General features: G+C 43.5%; 1 long non-coding RNA gene across 1 annotated transcript; it reads left to right on the plus strand.

Annotated features, from left to right (window-relative positions):
- Positions 1 to 15147: 15147 nt before the first annotated feature.
- LOC136371253 (uncharacterized) lies at positions 15148 to 19734 on the plus strand. Its single transcript, XR_010745318.1, has 3 exons — positions 15148 to 15364; positions 18095 to 18383; positions 19628 to 19734. It is a non-coding gene; the product is annotated as an uncharacterized lncRNA (long non-coding RNA).
- The last annotated feature ends 761 nt before the right edge of the window (positions 19735 to 20495 follow it).

Below are 20495 nucleotides of genomic sequence, written 5' to 3' on the forward strand. Positions count from 1 at the left end.
TTCGTGGTAACATCAGTACAATCAATTAACAATGTGAAAGGAATACTGGAAGGAGTGAAAAGGTTATTTTTCATTTTAAGGAAAAAATGCCCTCATTCCATAAGGTTTCCTCTTCTACTTGGAGAGAGGAGAAAGAGAGCTAAGAGAGGAGACTGACACTTCTCCTGTTTCACTTCTTTACAACACAATGGGGGGAGTTTCATTCCACATCTGGTCTTAAAGTGAGTGCTGGACAAAGCCCACCCTGCTGCACAGTTACACTCTCTCAATAACTTTCTCTGAGCTGTACTCATCCCTGGGAAGGTGCTCTCTTGCCAGGATGTTCTTGCCTCCTCCCACCCACCCTCCCACCCGAGTTTCCCTGGCAGCTGTGTCTTAGCCTTGCTCCAGCCCTTAGGATATCTCCACCTACCACTTCCTGCCATGAAAATCTTTTAGATTTATACCAGATCTGCTTGCTTGGATAATGAGACATCAAATGCTGAGCTGCATCATCTCTCAAAGGCACAGAGGGGGGATGGGATGCAAAAGTGGCTTAACGTACCAAGGCAGCTCTTTCTCTGCTTGGGTTCTAGGGGATCAAGAACTGAATCTGCTTCAGCAGCCCTTAAATTCCTTTGATTCATTCCAGCAGCCCCAATAGTACGTAAGATTCACCACAGTGAACACTCCCTGCATAGCAACTACTGCTGTGGGAGTGTTTATGACTGTGCTATAAAGGGCTCAAGATGTGACACTTCTCTGCTCCTGTTGTGATCCTTCACAACTCTTCAGCTGCCGTGGCCTGCCCTTGATATGATCCTTAGTCACTGACAGGGCTCCTGTGTTGTTCCCTGCTGCATGAGGACAAATACACAGCTCTACTCTAACCAAGTGTGGAGGTTGCAAAAGCTTGTAAGACAGAAAGAAGCTGGGAGAAGAAGGCAGGAAGAGGTGAGCCGTGTAGCTGTGTGGAGATCAGGAAAGCAGCTGCAAAGGGCTGAAGTCCTTTGGGAGGAGATATTGTACAGGAAGCTCAGCAAGAAAGAGGAGTGTGCATCAGACTCCTTGACATCCTTTCTTTGTGGAAAAAGGAGTGAATTAGTTCACTCATGCATTGTTATTCAGGAGGTGACTTGTTCCATTTGCTGTATTCCGAGTTATTAAAAATGGAAATACGAAAAACAAAATCAATTTTCCAGATTCACTCCATCAGCGACTGAAAGGAAACAAATATTTCCACATTCTATTTCCAGCAGGTGTGTCATTTAAAGTTACCACACTGTAATGTTTGGGCTGTAAATGCTTCAGGGAACCTGAAAGAAAACAATTTCCACTGGATTTTAAATCACAGAAACCTTTCTATTACTATGTATTTCTCACATAGTACAAAAATGAGCTTTGATGCTTTTAAATTTATCTCTTTGTTATTTACCTCATAACATTACAGAACGAAAGAGTTCATATATACTGAGTATTACACCACAAATAATGCCAAAACAATGAATGTTGAGATTCCTAAAGAGAAAAACTGTAGGTTTATGACAGTAGGCAGCAGGGACAGAAAGACAAAGAGAAAAGGTAATTTATTAAAAGCTGAACATTATACAGAAGCAAATATATGACTATGTTTCTAATAACATAGCTCTCAGAATCCTTTTGAATCCCTTAAGACTTGAGTGTGGAATGCAATATATGCCAGAGGCCCAAACCAAAGAACGCATACAAATACTTCAAGGAATTAATTATAAATGCTATAAGATTCCTGTGTGTTGTGCAAATTATTGTTACTGCAATTTCAAGGCTTTTTATGCCTGAGATGAATAAAAGCAAGTTTGCTATGTTCCCCAAATACAGGAATATAGCTGTGAAATGAGGGGCATCCATCAAAATAAAGGGCCTGTGAGAATTCTGACATTCTGCTCCATGGCATGATAAACTAGGGCTTTTTCTCCTTACTTTTACTGGCTTTCTTATAGTAAGAATATCTCATTGCTGACCAAAAGCCATGTAGATATCTCCCCACAAGAGACCAGTTATACATTTCCTAACTGCCCTGCATTTCTACCTCTTGTTTCCTGGAGAGTATTTGTCCCCACCACACCAGCCTCATTGACATCATGAAACTACGCCCTCTTCAGTTTCTGCAGGACAAAACAAGATCCAAATCCAGGAAAGGGTTCATGGCTGTGAATCCATTAAGGAGACTTCCTCCAGTCCAGAGTTAGTTAAGTAAGATCCTGAGCCTCAAAGATTTAGATGTCTAACTTGTATTTAAAGGTACCTAATTACCTTTAAGAATCTGAGCCTAAGCCCCTTAGCCCCTTGGGGTTTACTTGTGGCGCTCTCCTTAGCATTTCCTAAAGCTATTTTGGACAGATCCCGGTTCAGTTTGCTGACATTAGGTATTTCAGGAGGGAACAGGGCTCATTTCAAATCTGTGGTTGCTATACCTTAAAAGTTAAGGTGATTCAAAGGAGTGCTGACGTCTTTTAAATCAGCAGTGTGAATTTATCTTCTCGTTTCTACTGTCTTTGGACACACCTGAAACCCTTCTACTGTCCCTTCTTACGCTTTCCTCCTTTTATATGCTTCAATACAACAGCGTCTTCCATGAGGACTAAACATCATGCTGCTTTCCTCTAAGAAGCAGCAGGCTTTTTCTTCCCTCTTCTCCTTTGCAACATCCTTGCTTTGGAATCCCTCCAGTAAGCTTCTTAAGCACATGGAGTCACAAGTACTTAGCACAGAAGAGAATTACATAAATAATAATAATAATTAATAGCCCATAAATGGAACCTTAAGGGACTTCTAATCTTCACATGTGCTTGAAAAGCAACTTGCTGAAACGATTTAATTTGGGTGAGAGTTCTTAATAGCAATATAATGATCAAAATATCAAACAAGTTTATACAGTTACATAGCCAAGTAGGCTTCTGCACAAGGCAGTATCTGTATACAGTTTGGCTGTGGCAGAGCATTGCCCATCCCGGATTCCTGAAGTTGACTTTTAAACAAAGTTTGCAGGGAATGTGTAGGATGTGCTACTCTTCTGTACTACTCATTTGAAGCTGGGTGCCAGGTTGGAGGAGTGAATCATTTGGAAACCATGGATTTCCTTGAGTTTCCTAGAATAAGACATGACATAATGCATACAGCTACACAGCACTAGCAACACACTGTTGATGCCTATATTTAATGCTCTTGATTTTTTAATGTTAGATTATTTCAGTAACCCTGGTGTTTGTAAAAACATTCTGTTCTCCATTTTCATGTAAGATTTCAGTATCAAAATTGTGAACGAAATGAAAAGAATTAACTGTGCTGCTGTGCCTTCTGGTCTTTCTTGTGAGTGAAATGTTGCTTATGTGTAGAAAAATGGAGATATCCTTGAATGAATAATGATTTTTGTTTCAGACCTATTTGACTACAGTGTCATCCCCCCAGCGATCAGCAGCAGGACCTTCGAGGAGATACTAATTGCTGAGTTTTCCATTAAATACGTTACTTTAGTAAAATCTTGACTGGTTAAGAGTGGATTATTGAACGGAGCTGGGGAAAGGGCTGTCCTGGAAACGCACGTTCCCAGTGGCTCAGAAACAGGCCCCCACACACTTGTGTGCCGGCCACCACTTTCCACTTCTGCTCCTGGGAAGCCACCAGTGTGCTTTCCACAGGGACATGGAAACATCCTGGGGAAAACCAGCCTCCCCCTGGAAAAAGCCAAGCTGTTGTTGCTAGTCCACCAGGGATGGGGAAAACTGGCCGGGAAAGGGCTGCACTGGGGCGCTCAGCCCCTCTCACAGGCAATCATTCTCTGAGCTTGCGTAATCCTCTGGGGTGAAAAACAAAGATTTGCCCATATCATCTCCCCGTTTCTCTCAAGTTCCCCCCCTACCGTCTCTCCGTTTCTCCCGTTTCCCCCCGGCCGGCCGCAGAGGCCTCCCGGCGGGCTGTCAGGCCGCGCCGCTCCCGCCGCTCCCGCCCGGCCGCGGAGGGCGGCGCCGGGCGCCTCAGCGGCCGCTGCCGCCATGGAGACGCGGTGCCTCGGGGCTGCCCGAGGCCGGGGCTGGGACAGCCCGGGGGAACACACTGGAAGAAAGCAGCGCCATGCAGTGCTGGCGTGTCTGCGGGGTTTTTTGTTTGGTGGGGATTTTCTGTTGTTTTGTCTGGGGGGTTTCTTTTGGGTTTGGGGGGTTTTTTTGTTTGTTTTCTTCGGCATGGGGCGGAATCGCCCAAATGTAGTCAGCATTTAGTCACCATTGGTTATATGTATTGAATTTAATTAACATAGGAAAGCGGCAGCGGGCCGAGCTGGCGCGTTTTTTTCTCTGGGTGAACGAGGAGGAATGGAGCGGGGGGAGGCAGCGCTGGGGAGAGGATGAGGCGGGATAGGGGCGGCTGCAAGCGGCGGGCGGGAGCCCCTGAAGGCAGATGGTGCCGCAAGCCTCCTCCTTCCATGTCTGGAAAGACCGGCGTGTGGGGGCTGCAGCTGTGTGGAGGGACCCGGTGTGCGTGGGGAGGCAGACACAGACGCCGGAATGTAAAAACACGGTTTCTGAGCAAGGCGAGGATACGCAGTGGGTTGAAGGGGTGGGAGCTAAAGTGCGCCTGGGAAGTACAAAGGCAGCAGGACTACTCTTCATCAATTCCTCCCGAACTCGGAGGAAGGCCCATTAGCCCTCGGGGGCCCACTGAGCCCAGCCGTGTGGCCTCGGGGCCAGCTGCTGAGCGGAGCTGTGCCTCCAGCTCACGCCGTCCCTCCTCCTCCTGCCGTGCAGTGCCCTCGGCTGATCCTGCCCACAGCCGGGGCGGGAAGCAGAGCGCTGGAGCGGCCCATGGCTGCTGCGGGGCTGAGGGGAGTGCGGTGTCCTCTGCTGATGAGCCAGCTGGGCTGGAAATGTGGAGCTGCGCCCGTAATTTCCTCTGCTGTCAACAAATAACAGCGAGAAACCATCAAGCCCTTGCACTGCTCATCTGTGTAAAAGATGGCAATTTGCCACTAACAGAGGTTAATCTTCCAGCTCAAATGGCAGAAGGCCATGTTGTGGAGTTACAGCATTCATCAAGCCTGCTAATGATCCTGTGGTGACATACATGAATTCAGATGACTAGTGCCTTCTCTTTGCTTTAAATATGACCTGAAAGATTATGCTGCAGGACTTGTTCTTACTTTATCCTCCTCCTGCATATATTCAGCATGTTGTAGGCTTCAATGGTGGACTGTGTTTTGTTCTGTACACAGTGCCTCTGTTCCTCAGTGCTTGAGGTGGTTGGTGCTCTGGGGGTGCATTTTAGCTGGGCACTGAAGAGGGGTGTTATCTGGGTGTCTCCTGTTCTTGTTTCGCAGAAACAGAACGATGTACAGTAAGCGATGTGAGGGAGGTATGATGGAGATGGGGTGGTCTAAGGAGCAATGTTAAGGAGTTAAATGCCACTTAGCAGAACTGGAATCTCTTTTTGCCTGCATGATGGAGCTGCTTACACAACTTTGGGCAGCAGCTTAAACTCCAGCTTGCTGGCCACTGCAGGTACATGCCCCATTCTCAGCTATCCAAATATCCAACCTGCACTTTCACAGATACAGCTGGGATCACCAGACTTCTAGTCCCAATGTAGTGCACCAAAAAAAAAAAAAAAAAAGCTAAATACTTTGAAAAAGTGTCGTATCCCTTGTTCATGTTTTTTATCAGCCATAAGGTTTAGTTGGAAGGATGTTGAGCTGTCCAGAGGAGGGCAACAAGGCTGGTGAGGGGCTTGGAACACAAGACTTATGAGGAATGACCGAGGGAGCTGGGGGTGTTTAGCCTGGAGAAAAGGAGACTCAGAGGTGACCTTATCACTCTCTACAACTTCCTGAAAGGTGTCTGTAGTCAGCTGGGGGTTGGTCTCATTCCCCAGGCAGCAACTGACAGAACGAGAGCACACAAACTTAAGCTATGCCAGGGGAAATATAGATTGGATACTAGGGAAAAGTTTTTTGCTGAAAGAGTGATAAAGTGCTGGAACTGTCTGCCTGGGGAGGTGGTGGAGTCACCATCCCTGGATGTGTTAAAAAAAAGACTGGATGTGGCACTTGGTGCCATGGTTTAGTTGAGCTGTTTAGGGCCTGGGTTGGACTCAATGATCTTGAAGGTCTCTTCCAGCATAGTGATTCTGTGTGGTTCTGTGATTCTGTAAATTAAGATTTTCTGTAGTTTCAAAGCTAGATTCTGTTCCTGCATGTCATATCTGCCCTTACACTGTTCCCTGCTCTGTGTGACATCTGCCAACTCCACAAATGCACTAGCGAAACTGTCTGTGGGTTTGCAGGGGAGATGATTTACAGGCCAGCATTGTAAATGATTGCATCAGTGCTACTATGGAGGCAGTGAACTGTGCTGTCAGAGTGCGAGTGGGAAGCTGGAGACAGGAACCAGAGAGGGAATGTCTTCATCTGCTTTTGCCATGGGAAGAAATTTTCACAGTGTAACAACACCGTAAGTGTCATTAATCAGATGTTAACACTGGTGTGAAAACTTGCCCCTCTGCTCCTGAAGGTGTCTAACAACATCTGCATTAGTGTTGGTGTTCCCTCTGAGCCCATGAGGAACATCACTGAATAATCCTCAGTGCAGAACACAGTTGGGGCAACATTTGGTTTACGAAGATGCACAAACACAGGCAGAATAGAAGAGAAATCAAATTACTGAGCAGGCACTCACCAAGTGGTCACTGGCTGTTTTGCTCACCAATGAGGGCAGAATCCCACAGGAAAAAAAACAACAAAAAAACACCTTAGAACATCACATGTAATTACAGACTGCAGCTTTACATAGTTGTGCAAGAGGCACAGTTCTAAACCAGCATTTGACTAAAATATCCTTGAGATACTCTGTTTATCCAAAAATACCTCTCTTCCCATTTAGACCTGGTCAGGGAAGCTGCTTTTCCATTTCCACCTGCCTGACTGAGGCACCTGGGAGAGTCCTGCAGGTTGTGAGAAGCGTCTTGGAGCCCGAGGAGTGACAGTCAGCTGATTTGGCATTCCAAATTTGGCATTCCATGCCTGCTGCTGGGGCAACCCAGCCCAGCCCCTCGCTTCAGCCAGCCCCTGCTGCTGCCTTCATTTCCTTCCTCTGAGCTGCATGGGTGGAGAGAGGCAGGCTGCATTCCCCAGGAAAAAGCAGGCTCTGGGATATATTATTGATTTGCTGGGGGAGACTCTTGCTGGAGGGCAGTGAGAGAACAGGGCAGTTGGGCCCCATGAGAGGGTGGCTTGCCCAGCCAGAGATCAATATGCTTCAGCAAACCAGGTTGCAAGGCGCTGGGAGAGGCAGAAGTTTCCTTTGTTTTGTTTTTCTTGTGGAAAAAATAGACAAGCAAATAGGCTTAAGGATTCTGGATGTGGAGAAGGGAATAACCTCTTTATTTACAGAGTAGCACAGCCCATCCAGCAGTGACAGTTTTAAACCAGACTGTTTTAATTTTGTGTATGGCTGAGGAAATGGTGATTAGTAAGGGTGGGGAATCTAGAGAGTTTAGTGCATGTCTGTTGGGTTCCTTTTGGTTTGAAATAAGGGCAGCTTCAAGGACAAGTGACCAAGTTCCCAAGTCAGTATTTTGTGGTTTTACAATCACACTTTCAAAAATGTTTTCTTGTTCCTGTTGCTGTGTGGAAGATCCACCAAAATAGCTCTGAATATTGCCAACACCAGGCGAAAGAATAAAATACTACTAATAGCATCTGTTTTGAAGTTTGTGTGACATACAATACTAGGAGACAAATAGATTTGAAAGGCAAATGTGTTTTCTATTGTTTTTAATTTGACAGTGACTCCTTAAGAACATAACATTGCCTCCAGAGTTTATTTTACAGTTCACAGTAAATAAGAGTTAGGCTGCCAGGAGTGGTTACTTTGCTTTGGTGGTTTTTTCTTTTTTTCTCTCTTTTTTTTTTTTTTCCAGTTGCTCCTAAAATCATGCATCCCCACAGCACCCCATATTCTGCTTCACTGTTGCACAGTTGCCTGTAAATCTGTTTGTAAGTCAAATGAATTGTTTTCATAACTACTTTGTTCTCTTCTGAAGAGCACTTCCCTTATTTTATTTTAATAACTACAATACAAAAATAATGAGCTAAACAGGGCCCAAGCGACTGTGGCTGATGAGTTCATGCTGACAGCATGCTTCTTGTGATGGCTTTGGTCCATGCAGCCCATACTTCTCAGGCAGTGCCCAGACACAAGCCAGAAACTGTTCCCAGGAGACATCATGGAACTTGTTTTAGGAGACAAGGAAAATGCTGCCACATGGACACAAGCTGAGCAGTGCCACTGGCCTTTAGAGTCAGAGGACAGGCACTAAACCTGTTCAGTCTAATACAGATGTAACTGTGATCAGGTAACTAGTAGGAAAAGCTACCACAAATTTCAGCTTCAATAAGTACTTAGCTGTCCTGTGTAATGATCTTGGTCCTGTGCAGAAACTGCTAGGAGGGTCTCAAGCTGGTGGAACAGCATGGAACTGCTTTCTTGGATTCTTTATAGAGTATATAGTGATTTAGTTAAAAAATGCAGATTTCAGCAGCACCAGATATATCTGAGTAGTCTTTTTACCAAAAAAAAGTGTGTTTCTTCCAGGGTATGAAATATAATCTACAAAGTAAAGGGAGAAAGGAGATGGATAAAATTTGTTTTCTTCTCTTACTATAAGTCTGTAACCTCTGGTAGTGTATGCCATGTCAGCTGGGCACTTTCATGCCTCAGATGTTACTGCGAAGCCTTCCAGCATTTCTCTGTGAGAGACCAATTGGAAGGAGAAAGGAGATGTCAGGAACCTGTCTCCTTCAGCAATTCAGCCACTAAACTTAGGGATTTAGCTGTAAAACAAAAAAATAAATTCCAGCTTCCCCTCCTCTCCCTCCCCAAGCCCCCCGGGTTCTCCCTAAATAATGTCTGTGGTCACCCATTTAAGTCGTTTGCAAAGTTTCCACTTACCACAGTAATTTCAGAGGAATGACTCTGTTCCTTCAGTGCTTTGTGATAATAAGAACAGAAATAAGGAATGAAAAAAAAGACCGGAGGAGAGTAGAGGCCTCACCTAGAACCGTCCCTTTACTAAGTAGCCTGAGCAGAGTGTCAGGGAAAAGTCAGGCAGTACTTCATCCTGAGCTATCATATCACTTAAGACTGAAAGCAATTACTGACATTTTTGCAGAGCTAAGACCACATTTAAGGTTGAATATGTTTGTTCAGGCAAGAAGTCTGCCTATGCAGCTAACTTCAATTCATTTAGTTAGTCTGATTCATGGGTTGTCACATCTAAAACCATTAAAGTCCAGTTGAATTTGGAAACAGAATCTGAGGACCCATGTGCACCTTAAAATTACCTTCCTTAAAAACAAGACAGTGAATGCAAGCTTTCACTTCTAAAACAGTTGTGCCTTAAAATCCCTGAGGTCTTGCTCCTCCTGTTATGAATACCTGGGGACTTTAAATCACAGAATTTCCCTGGATAAGTGTCTTGATGACCTGAAGCTTCATCAGAGCAGTATCCTTATACCCTGGAACAGCTGTCTGTAGAAGACCAGGTGGGTTGTGCAGTTGACAAGCCTTTAAAATCCAGTAACAAACTCACCTGCTACATACTTAAGATAGGTCTTTTTTAAGACAGGGAAAATACAAATGTTAAGGAAAAGGTAATATGCATGAAATATTGTGTGCAATTTGGGGTTCTACAATATAAAGAAGATAAAAAGCTGTTCCAGAGCATCCAGAGGAGAACTATGATGATGGTGAAGGGCCTTGAAGGATAGCCATGAGTGGCTGAGGACACTTGGTCTGTTCAGCATGGAGAAGAGGAGACTGAGGGGAGACCTCATTGCAGTATGGAGCTTCACTGTGAGGGGCAGAGGAGGGACAGGCACTGATCTGTTCTCTGTGGTGCCCAGTGACAGGACCAGAGGGAATGGCATGAAGTTGTGTCAGGGAAGGTTTAGGTTGGATATTAGAAAGATTCTTCACCCAGGAGGTGGTTGAGCACTGGAACAGGCTCCCCAGGGAAATGGTCACAGCACCAAGCTTGACAGAATTCAAGAAGCATTTGGACAACGTTGTTAGGTACATGGTGTGACTCTTGGGGATGGTTCTGTGCAGGACCAGAATTGGACTTAATGCTGGTCCCTGTGAGTCCCTTCCAACTCAGGATACTCTATGACTCTATGCGTACAAAGTGAAGGAGAGCTATTTCCAGCACAAAGTTGGATGTATGCGGAATCAGGATGTAGTAGTCCAGATTTGCACAAATAACATGCTGGATTCACAACAACCTTTTTCTGGAGAGTTTCAAGTGGCCAAAGATGCCTCTTGGATTTAGGTATTCAACTTGCAGTGGTACCAGGGTGCTTGAAAGCAGTAATTAGAAGTACAGATTTACTGTTAAGGCACAAAGAGGAGAGCTAAGAGACTCTGAGTAGTAATTCTATGACTAGAAGCGATGCCAGTGTGAGGTCTCAGCTCCCATAGCTGTGCACAATTTCAGCAAGAATGGAGTAATGCCACATCCTTGGGAGTGTTCAAGGCCTGTTTGGATGGGGTGTTGAGCAACCTGGTCTAGTGAAAGGTGTCCTTGCACAGCAGTGGAGTTGAAATTAGAGGGACCTCTTTAGGGTCCCTTTCAACCCAAACCATTCTATGATCCTTGAACAGCTCCAACCACTGTGCTGTTGTAAATTGGATTTAAAGGTACTAGGCTTTCCTTATCAGCATGGAGTAGGAAAAGCACCCGGAAATATTTGTTGATACTACTCTTTATCTTACAAGGAGGACCATCCCAGGCTTGACCCAAAGAAACTTTCAGTGATTCAGAAATGAGTTGTCACTGCTTTTGCATTGCTCTTACATGGAACGCTTTCTGTGCTTGGCCTTTAAGTGTCAAAAGCCTCCAGCCTAAAGTCTACAGCCACATAACTCTCTGTTCCCCTTTTTATTTCAGTCTTTTCTCAGAACCTCAGAGTACAGAAATATGGTTAAATTTCTCCAAGCAGTTCTAGTAGTCAAATATGAAAACAGTACAAAAATCTGTCTATGAAGTCAAAGAATATCTTACAGAAAATTTGAGTGGATTTTTGAATAACACAGTTTTAAAGCTAATCAGTAGCTAGAAATTCACTTCATCTGTAACTTCACATGAAAACCACTTCTAAAAGAAAACACCCCGGGTTCTCCTTTTTCTTAGTTCCTGAGTACTTGCAACAGCTTGTATTTTGTGTGGTGAAATTAGAGTAATAGGGACTGAATTGAAAGAAACTAAACTATACTTGTGCTTTGTTTATCTTGTTTACTTGCCGACCTCTTGCCTTTTAGAACTGAGCCAATTCCTTCTATCAATTCCTTTACTGAAAGAATGCTCCTTTACATTGTGGGGCCGAGCCACCAGCCCCTTGGAACATTTTAGACAGTAGCAACCTCTCCCATTCCTCTTTTAAAAGGCCAGTGGATTGAACTTGTTAAACTCCTTTTGTGGAGTCTGGTGATGTGTTAAAGGGAGTGGCAAGGACAGATGGCCTGGACATGGGAAAGGGATAAACTACAGTGCATAGTGGTGTAGCCAACATGTATAGAAGATGGCTAAGCATGGTACAGAACGGCTGAAAAAAGAAAAAAAATACAAACCAAACAGAAAACTATTTTAAGACCCCTTCAGCAAAGCATTTGTGTGCTGTGTTTTGTGGCAGTGCTTTACAAAGTTTGTCAGCCAGACCCTTAAAAAATCTTGGCTTCCACCCTACTCTCTGACATTGCCATCTAAGCCAAAGATTTCACTGTCTTTCTCTCCTTCACCTGAACCCCCTCTCTCCCCTTTACTCCACGTAAGGTGCTTGTTAGCTGTCCACTGCCTTCTAGCCCTTTACCCTTCTGGGTCTGATTGTATCTCTCAGGTAATTTTAAGGTATTTTAGAAATCACTACATTAGCATGCCTCCAGTTTTGAAGCCTCTCTTCTTACATTTCCCTCAACTTACATTGGCAGATCAAAGAAGCAGAAATTGTTGCCAGCGTAAAACATCTCAACTGCTCTAAGCACAGCTCTTGATGAGCACAGACTGTCCTATCATTTGTTTGTTCCTTCCCTGTGGCTGCTGTCACTACAAGCCCATTTTTCAATTTTCTACCTCATCTTTTGCCATAAGCAGCATCCAGCTATTAAGGTATGATGAAGTGCAGTAGAAGGACTCAGAAGTTTATCTTTACAGCAGCCTTTCAAAAAGCAGGGCCAACAAAAGGGCCTCCTTTTCCCCCTAAACAAACAGAGAATTGTAAATTGTACTAAGATGTGAATTACATTCATATGAATGGCACGAGTAATGAAGAGAAGTGTTCTCAGAGTAATAATTGTGATTAACTGAACAAACAAGATACCACCTTGGACATCTAACCCTAGTCCTCTTTATCTTCACCTTCACTTTCTCCCTAACACCATACATCATCTCCCATCTAGACTTAATTCAACACTTTGGATTATGTTTGATCAGGGACAGATCAAAGAAGTTGCCACCAGACATCTTTGACAGATTTTAAAGAGACCTAGTTTTTGATTTAAAAACAGAAACTTAAAATGTCTGGTGTCCTGTTCTCAGAGGTAGTCATTTGCTCATTTTGAAACACAAAATTTTCTGCTTGCTGTAACCTGTCGGGCCAGGATTCTGATATCCTCAGAAGTGGTTTACATGCATGCTGGCCTTCACTGTGCTGAACAAGTAACTAGAACACTTTCAGTTCTAGTATTTCAACACAATGTTTTTGTCTCATTTTCAGTATAAAAACTGAAAAAAATGACCCCCCACCCCCCACTGAAATACGCAGAAATGTTCTCATGTGTTTAATGAAAGTTTAATTTTGAAATCTTCCAATTCAAACTAGTTTATTTTGGCTTTGTTTCACATGGAGATATATCCTCACAGGTGGTTTTACTGCTTTTTAGTCCTTGGGATCTATATCCACGCAACATTGTCGCAGTTCTCCTCATGCTCTGTTCCAGCCAGAGAACTGCAGTAAGGGAAAAAAAACCCCACCTTGATAAGAATCACCATCCCAAACTTATTTTTTTGTGTTCCAACAAGACATGTTTGAATTAAGATGATAGAGTCATTGATAAAATAGCTTATTCTTCTAGGAAAAAAAATCAAGTTCTTCACAGTTGCATTTTCCTATAAAATTTGTTTTGGTGCAAGTTTTAAAGCAGTTGTAAAATGTGATATATTTTACAATTATCCTCTTATTTATGGACCTTAATGTAGACTGAAGACACTCAGATTCAGCTCTTCAAAATTTTAGTTAGGAAAGAGTGTATTCAAAGGTTTACTGAACAGTACTACTATAAACTGAATAAATCTCTACCATAGTCTTCATAGATGGAAATGTCACTTCCAACTTGATTCTCCCCCAGTGCTGACAATCCCCTCCAGTCACTGAGTACTGTCTGCAGTACAAGCAAAAGAGCTCTGTTGTGAAAGAACAAAATCAGCTCGACCACAAATTTTCAGTTCAGCATAAAAATAAAGTCTCAGAAGAAGGGCTGAGGTTGAAGGACACCATTCAGAAGTTGCAAGAAGCCAAATTAATAAAAAATAGACCAAATGGCAGGGAAATGTTGGGTGAAATTGAAGCAGAAGTCCTCAATACTGCGGCTTTCACCCTATGAAACCTGTATTTTCATTTTCTGTCACAAGTCATTGGAAATGTCAGTTCCTGTTCAGAGAACCTCACTGCTGACTGTACCTCAGTTGGAGGTTTCACTTTCCTAGTTTATCTTTGTGCCTTAAGACAGCTGCACTGAATTTCCTAGTGACACCTGCAGTTAAGATCCCTACAATGAGAATTCAATAATTCTTCCCATCTGTCTGTCTGAAGAGCTATGGTATCCAAGTGTTTCCTCTGAAGTCTATGTGCATCCTTCCTCTCCCATAGCCTTTGTACCTGCGCTCTGACACAGTGTTTGAAGTCAGCAAGTGAACACTACACATTGCAGAGCCTCCTTTCTGGACTGAGGGATTGCTGTTGCCTGCGCACTCTCCCCTTCCCCCTGATGAAACCTGGAATAAGAAGGTGGAGTCATGAACTTGAGCTCTGTCCAGCTTCCACTTTGGATAACTACACTAGATTTGTCTGTATCCCCTCTGTGGATTTAACTAGACACAGTGCACAGTTCACTTCCCACTAGAGTTTGCCATGTAGTTTGTTGGGTGATTAAGATACATACAGTTCAGCAAGAAGATAGTAGATAGCCTTTGTATATCTGATGAAACATAAACAGCACCTCAACAGACTGAGCACAGCCTTGAGTCTTTATGGAAAAAGAAAAGCACTTACATCTGCTTCTGAAACCTGATTCCTGATGAAACATGCACCACACACTCTGGATCACACCTTGAGATCCAGAGTGAAAAACATCAAAACCCGAGTCAGACCTCTGCAGCTAATGGTTCTCAACTTGGGGCTCCTGGTGCTAGGAGGCTGCCCAGGAAGTTCTGACACCCCAGGAAATACAAGCTACCAGAGGAGCATAAGAGAGCCCCTCCGGTTTCCACTGGCAACACGGTGCAGGCTGAGCAGAGAACCCCAGAGCCCACATCTCATGGGAGCAACAGCACAAAGTACCCCTAACCTATCTGTCTCTCCTCTGTGGGTGTCAAGCACATCACCATATCAGAAAAAGAGTACATTTGTGCAAACATTTCATCAGTACTCTGCAAATTTTGGCTCCAGCCCCACCATCTGTCCACATCTTGTTCATGTGAACTGGCAAACCGACCACTCATCATATCCCTCACCAGCCCACTGAGATAACTGTTACCACTGTTTATTTCAGTAGCTACGCACAAAAAACACTATTTCTGTCTTAAAGCCTAGGAAATCAGAACACCACTACCCAGCAAAAAGAAACCAACCAAATCAGAGTCAGTCAGGCTTTCTTTCTCTCTGGTCAATCATAAAAAACTTGAATCACCAAGACAAACACATTCCTCTCCTAAACGAGAAGCTTTTGAAGTCTTTAAGGCTGGGACATGCAGTCCTGTGAGTCAATTCATGTCAGCTGTGCCCATCCACACTCCCCAGGAGGGCAGTTGCCCTTTGGAGGTCTTAAAGAGCCTCCCCAGTCTGTGATATATCCCCAGCACATAACGCTCTCCAACACTTGGTAGCCATTTGTTGGCTTGCTGATGCTAATGCTCTGTGAACTCTTATCAGATGTATTTATTACCACAGTTGTTAATGTTTTGGGAAGGCACAGACTGGCTTGAGTTCAAAGGAGAACCACAAGAACAGAAAATAAGCCCTGAAGGCGCTCATTTCAGGAGTCTGACTAATGCATCTTACTAAAGAGAAAGTTGAAAATGCAACGTGGTGAGTGGGTGTTGATACTTACAGCTGCAAAAGGTGCTTTAGTGCAGGGCTTTTCAGTTCTGCAGAGTAAGATCCAGTTTCTTGCTCTCAGTGTTAGAATCTTCAACAATATATGAAGTGAAGTATGTACACGAGAGGGAAATATAATTAATCACTGGGGCTGGAGGGTGGGCTTGTGTGACTAATTGTAATTGATCACCAGGGGACACAGGGGGCATCAATTAACTGACTGTTGTTAAAGATTTTAAAAAAGAGAGAGAGAGAGGGCTGAGCTGCATCATCTGAGATGTAATGGTATGTTGAGGAGAGTAGTGTAGGTGAAGGATGTGAGGTAGCAACATCCTGAGGTCTGTTTTCTAATGCAATAACATGCAAAACATTTGTGTGTTTGCAGTGTAGCCTGTCAGGGTGGCAGTGGAAAGCTATTCAAGGTTGTGTTGTGATCTAAGAATACCAAACAATGAGGTGCTGCATCTTGTGCAAATACTAATGGATACTTATTTGAATGCAGAGCAGTATGAGAAACAACCACAGTCCCATTTAATTCCAGAGAGACAGTGCTGCATGTGCAAGAGCTTAAAGCTACAAGACTTAAATGCATTTTGTCACTCTCATCTCTGCAGATGCTTTGTTCAGTGCTTATTAGCACAAAACTCACGTGAAGGAAAACAAAATGAAATCACTTGTTGATCTTCTAGAATCTCAAATAACTCCTTCACAAGGAAGGGGATAGTGAGGACAACATGGGGCTGGTACTCTGGAGGACATGAAGAGCAGAAGCTCTTTAAAGCTATAAAAGCTAGATTTTTCTAGAAGATGTGTTGCTTCACAGAAGGTTAATGTAGACCAGGATAAAAATTACAGTTTAAGTGCTCTCCTGGTGCCTTTCAGTGGCTCTTTTTTTCCCCTGAGCTCTTGGGGTGCTTATTTTAGGTGCTTGTCAGGAATTCAGTGAACAAGGGAAAGAAGATTTTTTCCCCATTTTATTCTATGTTTCTTTTGAAATCAAGAAGTTTAATTAACAATATTAATACTAAAAGCTTCTTAAATATTTTGTGGAGTTTGGTATTTTTTGACACTCATCATATTTGTAAGTATAGAATACATCATATTTGTAAGTATAGAATAAGTATGTGCAGTTGACTACTTCAGACTATCCAGGCCATTCCTTTAGTGTTTCTTTTAGAGAAGAAAAATGAAGACAAGATTTTTCTTGCCATCCAGGGCCACTGTGTTTCATTCACTCAAAAGGATTTACTATACTTAAAATAATATTTCTTAAAACCAGTGAGAAGGAGAGAAAACAAATGGTGCAGAGGGCTTCAGGGGTTCTTGCCAGGTGTCAGTCCTGTGAGAGAGAGGCTATTCTGGTGTGTGGGAGCTGCCCTCCCTCTGCAGAGGGATGGGGTCAGGCTGGGCTGGGCAGCTCTGCTTTGCCTCCTGCTTCCCACCGGAGAAGGCAGCCCTGGCTTGTCCTTGGGAGAAGGAACATCTCCCCTATTGACTTTCCAGCTGACTCTGCTCTTTTCTGACATTTCCGACTATTCTGCTCAGCTCTCTGTCATCTCAGGGAATGCTTCAGCCCTGCCACCAAGCCTTGTCTGCAGGGACAGGGGAAGCAGGGGTCCCAGGAGATGCTGGAAAAGGGAGGCAAGGGAATGAACAGAAAAAAAGGTGGGGTTTTTTTTTCAGCAGTTAAAAAAAAGAAAAAAAAATAAAGAATCAAGGGTCTGCCAGCCACAGGTTTGTCTCTTTATCGAACTCTGATTAGCCTTGCCATGAAGAGCATACTTAGGCATTCCTCTCTGTAGGCTGTGTTCTTTTGTTGTATAAAAATCTAACTGTAACTTGTGCAAAAATAAAATGAAGACATTAGAAGGAGCTTTGCATTTGCAACATTTTTACTGGGAGCTGAATCAAGCCTGAGGTAAGGAGAAAGGACCGTGGAAGGACACACAACTTAACTGGAGACACAATGGGGAAATGAAATTGAAATAAATGTATGTTTTTACATATATATGCAGCAGTCACACAATCAGTCATATGGCAAGAAGGCATGGATCAAAGAGGAAGAGCCTAGCATGAGATTAAAGGGGGGATAATTGCAAGCAACCAGAAAGTTTTATAGTAGAGGTGATAATAATATACAGCAGAGGAAGGAAATGGCAAGGAACAGAAATGAGGATAAAATGCAAATAAAAGAGATCCTTTGATCCTTCTGGCTTGCTCCTATATAACAGAATTATTTTATCGCTCACTTACTTCATTTCCCTTCCACTTTCATCTTGCTTTCCTCTGATAGCTTTCTAGTTCCCCTGCCCTGACACCATACCCGCTCTGCCTCTCTCCATGTCCGGTAGCAGTGCAGTGCAGGATATGTCTTTATCAAGCGCAGGTTCTAAATATGAAACATCTTCTGTGAGGGATTGTACTTCTCATTTTGCTGCTGACTCTGGGAAGCAACAGAGCTGGCAGGGGGAGGAACGCAGAAAATCAGCCCATGTAGTGAGCCAAATGGTGTAAGTTCAGCCTGAAATGCCAAAACCCTCACCACCATTCTGGGGGAAAACACAAATATTTAAAGAAAAGAGAACCCAAGAAAGAAGCAGTGTGGGAATGGGATTTTGCAAATATTTTTGAAATTTTCTGGCTTTTACCAAATCTGCGGAAGTAAAAAACATTTTCCTTCCTCCTTCCTTCCCTTTTTCTGTATCCTGTTTGGTTTCACAGGTCAAGAGGTCTGTGACCAGAAGGAAGGAACCAGCCCTTTTCTAAAGAGGATGTCATTTGAGTCTCCAAACAGAAATCTCTGCACTACAGCAGTGTAGAAAGCCTGGTCAGCCCTGGCTAAGAACTCAGGCTAAACTTGGTTACGTGAGTCACCACTTCACTGACTTCATACTGCAAGCACGATGGGAAGTAATGGTAGTGATGCTGACAGACACCAGAGCACAAAAGAGGAGAGAAATAATGAGAAGGAAAACCAAAGGGCCAGTTTCTCCTCTATGATGGCTAGAAGGTGTGTTGATGGCCTGAAAAAGACTTAAAAGCATATCTGGCAGTGATTTCTGGGGGTGGCTTGCTCTCTGCTTATTGTGAGGGGGTGAGATTTTAAAGCACAGGATCTGCAGCCTAGAAGGAGCTTGTGTTTGTGTTTGAGTAGCAGTTCCAGCTGTGTGGGAAGATGAAGGCATCCTCGGTGTTCAGAGGGTGCACTGGGAAGGGCTGCTTTATACACAGTGCTGCTTCTGCCAATGCCAGAAGAGTGAGGCTGCAGGAATAAATTTTTTCTCTCTTCTGAGGTAGGACTCGGAGCCCCCTTTTTACTGAACACTTTTATAGGCACTGTTAGTGAGAGCCTTGTGTCTTTGAGGGCAGGGAATGCCCTGCATCATCAGGAGAGTAGATGAGGTGTATCCAGGGATGGGGAAGCAGGCCTAGTGGGACAGGTATAGGTATACCAAAATGAAAGGGTACCTAGTGCAACTTGACTTCAGAGTGGGGTAGGAATATGATAACCCTGTTCTTGTCCCAGCCCTCAGGCTTTGACAGTTCACTCCTGGCAGACAGTAGTGTCTGCTTGCTGTGACCTTAAATGGGCTCACCACTGAGGGATGGTGTTAAATATATTTGGGTTTCCACTTACTGACTCATTTTCTGATCCTCTGGAACCTCAGTGGAATGAGTGATTTGAATGATGTGAGCAAGCACTTAGAGGAGTGAATATGGAGATGTAGAGCATGTGTCTCACCTCCCTGTGACAGCTGTGCTGTGCACCGTGCTGCTGGGGAACGGAACAGCAAAGGTATCAGAAGTGAGACAAAAGTCTTGGCCTTCCACAGATTAATTAGTCAAATGCTCTCAACCACAGGTAGTGGGAGAGTGATGCTGTGTGCCTTGTACACAGTGAGATAACTCAGTGTTGGTGATGACACAAACAGCTCTGACCTTCAAGGATGAAGGACAAGATTCCAAGCTAAAGCTGCTTATATTTCTTTGCAAGGAATTTAGATAAGACCTTCTCAAATTTAGGAACTGTTTTTACCTGATTAACCCACCATGTTTAAGTATTGGATGAGATGAAGGATTTTGTGCCCTTGATAGCTAAACACCAAAGTTTAAAGGGGTGTGGGATGTGTGTCCTCTGGGACGTGCTCATTTTGTTCCCTGTGTTCCCAGCCTGGGACTGCAGGACCAGCCTATCTGTATTTCTCCGACCTCGCCATGCTGTTGACTTCTGGCTACTATTTTTGGCGACTGCAGATTCCTTACGTACCACAGGAGGTCAGCACGGGATAAGTTTTTACTTCTACTGAATGCGTGGAAAAAACGTGTCTGGATCTTGAGACCGCAGTTTCTCTCTGCTTCAATAAACGTGGTGAGCACCACCTTGCTTTTGGTATCAGCTATATTTAATACAATTTTAGGCTGTGCATATTTTTATTCTCATCTTTCCTAAGAAAGGCTAGTTTATAGTTTTTTCCCCCTTTTTCTGAATGTCGTCACTATGAAACTTTGTGAAAAGCATCTCTGAAATATATATATACACACACATATTACCACATATATCTTTAATTTTTTTATACATATATGCTGCTTATAGTATTTAGAAGGAAAGCTAAAAAGCCTGCAAAGCTAACAGCTAACAGCTTAAAAGTCTGGGAAAGATGGGTACGTTTGCTTTTAGCCAATTGCCAAAGGGGAATGTTCACATATTACTGAAAAATACTGAAATGAATGTTTGGTGGACTAGTGATTGTCAGAGTCCGACAAGACACTTGGAGCTATGGCCTTTGCTTGGTTAAAAACAACCTTGGTAGTTTAATCCAGTCTGTGGTAGTGGTTCCTCCCTTTCTCACCACCTGTAACTTTTGGCTTTTTACAACCTGGAAAAAATTAATGAAGTCTTGTCTCAGAGCAAGACTTTACAATAGATATCACAAGGCAAAGCTGAGAGAGTAATGAGAAATTTATGAGAAATTTGCTTGTCATTTGACTTGCACTGAAATAAATGTGTTTGAAAACTCTTCTTCTTCCCCAGAAACTGTAAAAAAAAAAAGGAGGAAGAGCTGTGTCTATTCACAGTGGTATCTTCTGGGGATAAACAGGTAAAATATAATTCAGGAAGGTG

The sequence above is a fragment of the Sylvia atricapilla genome, chromosome 1 (genome assembly GCF_009819655.1).
Source record: "Sylvia atricapilla isolate bSylAtr1 chromosome 1, bSylAtr1.pri, whole genome shotgun sequence".
In the NCBI taxonomy this organism is placed as follows: Eukaryota; Metazoa; Chordata; class Aves; order Passeriformes; family Sylviidae; genus Sylvia; species Sylvia atricapilla.